The sequence below is a fragment of the Tenrec ecaudatus genome, chromosome 6 (assembly GCF_050624435.1).
Source record: "Tenrec ecaudatus isolate mTenEca1 chromosome 6, mTenEca1.hap1, whole genome shotgun sequence".
NCBI lineage: Eukaryota > Metazoa > Chordata > Mammalia > Afrosoricida > Tenrecidae > Tenrec > Tenrec ecaudatus.
In genome coordinates this window covers 76,814,728-76,819,874 of record NC_134535.1, presented here as the reverse complement: position 1 = coordinate 76,819,874, position 5,147 = coordinate 76,814,728, and positions in this window count along the sequence as shown.

The following is a 5,147-nucleotide window of genomic DNA, read 5'->3' as shown; positions in this document are numbered from 1 at the left end:
CATATATCAGGATATCCTTGAGCTCCGTTTTGTATAAACAAGGACTTCCACAAAATGATATAGTCACTTTGAGTTAGAGATCACTTAAGATAAATCTTAAATATATTGTGTTGAATTAGAGAATCTACAAAACAAAGAAGTGCATACTAAAACAGTAAAAGAAAAACAAAAGTAGTCATTGGTTATAAAATTTTAAATCATGATTACCTCTGTGGAGTTCTTTCTTCTGCCCCTCCCCTCCCCCAATGCTTACCTGAAAGCACCACCTGGGCTTCCAAAATCTTATGAAGTGGTTTTTTTTCTTTCTCATCGGGTTTGAATGAGTTAAAAATCCACTATAAAACACAACTAGATAATGAGCAGAAAATTCATCCCAGTCTTTCTCTGCCACACAACATAAGCTATGATATGATACTTTTTTCCAATTTCTTCAGAGCTTAGCGAAGAACCAGCCCTTTCTAGTGAGGGGACAAGATGTTAATTAATTACATACGCACAATGGATTCCTCAGGACATTAGGGCTCACTTCTCTAGCAGAACCAATTTATCGTCACTCTGTTGGTCTGTGGGTGGGTTACTCTTCCTGCACTTGATGCAACGATGTCAAGTGGATTAGGATTCAGATCCTGGCTCTGCATACTAGAAAGGTGGCAAAAGGGATAACCTCACTTCATCTCCGAGTATCCACTGAAAGATGATGACACAGGTGCCTTGGATGTTCTGAGGATTAGATAAAATATTTTGTATAAAGTAACTAGCACCGTTACTAGCTCAAAATAGAATACCATTCTATTATAATGTTGTTGTTTAAGGTGTCATTGAGTCAGTTTCCACTCATCAAGGAAGGCAGACCAACAAAGGTGGGGAATTTAATTCTATAGCAATGTGCCTATCCCCGTTTCTTTATAAGGGACATTATGATAGAATTAAAATTTCCTCCCTCCTCTGTCTGCCTTCCTTTTTTCTTCCCTCCCTCCCTCCCTACCTTAAAATGTCTAATTGGTTCTACCTTTATTGTTCATAGTAATCTTGATATTGGTATGGTTTTCAGTTTAGACTTTTCTGGGACTTAGTGGAAGAGTTAATACCCATTTCTGACAACTCTAAATAAGATCATGTGAGTTCACTTATATTGTTTTTATGCCATCCTTGAGCCTTCCACCCCCATCTTATTACTTTTTAATGGAATTCTTCTAATCTTTCATTAGTAGGTTATATGTGTGTGCCAGCTGATAGTATTAGTAATTTTGTATTAAATTTGTACAGATTTGCTTGGTGTTTGAAAATTATTAACATTTATTTTTTCTTTCTTTTTTTAACAAAACAAAATTGCAATAACATACTTGTGATGTTTATGGAAGCAAAACAAGGGGAATTTTTGAAGAGATAAAAAGTCCTGTATTGTCTATTTTATTTAAATTTATTTTAAGTGTGTATCAGAGTCTGTAAACAAGTACTAAACATTGAGATTTAGGTTGTTTTTCTTGCTGTGATTAGGTGACCCTACAACAGAATGGCCTGTTGCCTGTTCCTGGACTGTCCTCACATTGCTATTATGTTTGAGCTCATTGTGGCAGCCATTGTGTCGATTCTCTTGTTGGAGTCTTCTTTTTAACGGACTGCTTTACCATGGATACTGTCATCATCCAAAAGGTGATTTGTTCTGATAACCTGTCCAAAGTACTTGAGAGGAAATCTCACCATCCTCAATTCATTATTCACTTTCTAGCTTTCATATTAGATATACTATTATTTGAGTCTGGCACACACAGTTCTGAGAGTGACATCTTTTTTTTCTTAATAATTTAACCTCCCTGGCGGGATGACACTGCAGAGAAGTCCCTTAACTGCTCCCCGGTCCAACGGTGGCCTCCTCTGTGATCGCAGAGTGATCTGACGTCCTCATTCCGTTCCGTTCTATGTGTGCAGTGTTGCCGCACCACCGGGTGGAACTGGGTGGGAAATTCAAAACTGCAAGTCCAAAAGACACACACACACACACACACACACACACACACACACACACACACACACGAAAACAGTGATACAGTTTAACCTGTGAGGATTACAGTGTATCAAAGCAAATCACCTCAGATTCGTCTCTAGATCAGTCTCCAGTGCCCTGCCTGCCCTTTTACTGCCATTTGGAAAAATTTTTGCCTGGAATTTTTTTGTCCGTAGCATAGGAAGTGGTAGGGAAACCCCTGCCGAAATGGTATTGGACCACCAATAAATTACTTGGAACTCCATTTTTTGGCACCATCATGTCAGAATAAAGATTTCCCCTGATTATGAAATTTTTTCCCTTCACAAACAATGAAGAACTTGATGGAACTACTCATCCTGCGCCAAAATGAAAGAAAATTTGGGAAGTATCTCAAATGATTATAAAGAATTTCCAGCAGACCTATGTGCCAGAAAGTCCAATGGCAGAGATGAAAGTCCAATGGCCTATAAAGGATGGCTCAGCTGGAAACAATACATTGCATCAAAGAGAGCACGATTTGGCATAAAATCCTATGTGCTCTGTGAATCGTCAACTGGCTACATTTGGAAATCCGTCATACACACTGGAAAAGGCAAAAAATTCAGTCCAAAGTACAGCGACTATGGAATGACGACATCTTCTGTTGTAACGCTCATTGAGCCATTGCTAAATCAGGGCTTTTGCGTTACAACTGACAACCTTTATACAGCCCCTGAACTTTATGAGTTTCTTATCAAAAACAAAGCCTATGCCTATGGAGCCATCAGGGCTAAGCAGCATGACATGCCAGCAATGTTTGGCAAGAAGAAGCTAAAAACTGGAAAAATAGTTGCCTGGTAGAAAGGCAAGATGATGGCCCTGCGGTGGTGTGACAGGAAAGATGTGTGCCTAATGAGGACAGTTCATCGTACCTCAGCTGTTACAGTGCACACAGAAGGTGGGAAAGAATCATGAAGCCACAAGTAGTGCTAGACGACAAGAAAGCCATGGGAGGTGTCGACAGAGCCGACCAAGCACTTACATTCTACCCAGCAATGCGGAAAGAGCAAAAGAAATACTACAAGGAGATCTTCAGGTATCTTCTCGAGCAATGCTTGTGGAACGCCTACATTTTGCAGAGAGCAAAGCGTGACAGGCCTTTGGTTCATTCTGACTTCATTTGGAAAGTTGCTGAACGGATCTTTGTGAACCACCAAACACCATCAATGACTGTGAATAGACCTGGACGTCACGCTGTTGACGTTGTCAACCCAGATGCCTAGCTGGTCGTCACTTCATGGACTATATCCCACCAACCAAAAAAAAAAAAAAAAAAAAAAAACAGCCAGCACCTACAAGGATGTCTGTGGTTTGTTGCTCAACGCGAGATGGCGATGGAAAGAGAACACGAAAGGAAACCACGTTCCGTTGTCCCCATTGTGACGTTGGACTTTATGCAATCCCATGTTTCAAAATTTTTCACATCCAGGATTTTTATTAAATACCATTGATGTTGCACCCTTTTTGAAAAATTGCAGTTTTTTATTTGATTACATTATTTTAAAAATTATATTATTTTTATATTTATTATGCTATAATTTGTGATTTTGTGTATTAAAGTTTATCATACCTGGAAAGTCCACTAGAGAGATTAAAATGAGGAATTTCTTAAGAATTACAGGCCTACAATATAAAACAACAAATTATATGCAAAACAGTGTACCGCTTTGGGTACAAAATTACTGACATAATTAGACCACCAGGGAGGATAAAGGGAACTTTTGAAGCAAATTTGCCCAGAGCGATACACATTTTTATTTCTTGACTGTGACTTTCCTGAGCTTTGATGGTGGATCCAAGTTAAATTAAATCCTTGACAATTTCAATCTTTTAGTCACTTATCATCATGTTGACTATTGCTCCAGTTGTGAGGAAATTTGTTTTCTTGGCATTGAGTCTTGATTCATACTGAATGTTAATAAACCTCCCTCCAATGTTGGTGTCAAATTCTTCTCCTTATAGTCCAGTTTCTTGGATTATTTGCTAGGCAGACAAATTGAATAAGTATAGTGGTAGGATAGATTTGATACACCCTTTTCCTGATTTTAAATAATGTATCCCCTTTTTCTGTTTGAACTACATTTTGACTTGTATAATGTTCCACCTGAGAATAAAACAATATTTTGGAATTCCCATACCTTGTAATGCTATCCATAGGGGTTTTGTTTTGTTTTTTAATTATATACACAGTTGAATGCCTTTATTTAGTCAATAAAACACGCATAAACCTCTTCCTGGTGTGTTCTGCCTTCAGTTTAAATCCATCTAATGTAGATAATGACATACCTTATTCACATGTTCACCTGGATTCAGATTAAATTTCTGCTGCAAATATTTTTGTATTTATCTTCAGCAGGATTTCACTTGCACATTATTTTAATGATAATATTTGATTCCACATTCTTAGGGCTACATTACTTTGTACTAGGCACAGATGTGAATCTCTTACAGAATGTTGACACAAATGTTAATCTGTTACAGAATTTAACTGTCACCCAAGTTTCTTGGAAAAGATTAGTGAGTGCTTTCAGTGATGCATCAGTCTGTTGAAACATTTCAACTGGTATTTCATGAATTGCTGATTTTTCAGTGGACAAACAAAATCAGAAGTGCACATAAAATGAGATTTACACTCATTATTTTATAGACTTAAACTAAGTCCTGTTTGTGTAGTGGTTATGCTTTTGAGTACTAACTGCAAGGTTAGCAGTTCAAAACCACAAACCACTCTGAAGGAGAAAGATGAGACTCTACTCCTGTACAGAGTTACATCTCATGAACACACAGGGACAGTTCTATCCTGTCCCTATAGGGTCACTTTGAGCTACAATTGACTAGATAGCAGTGAGATTTATACACTTATTATAAATCCAGCTAAAATTTAAACAAAAGAAAACCTGGGGGGAAAGACTACTTCTAATAAATTTATATACATAATTTATGAATAAGGAACTATTTAAACAACATGTTAAGAATAAAAGTATAGACAATTTTAGATTGAAGTCAGTTATGTAATTATTATTATTTATTAAGTAAAATATATAAATATGATTTTGACCCAGTATGTATAATTCTGATGATTATTATAACAAGTGTGCAAGAGTCTTAATATGAGATGAAT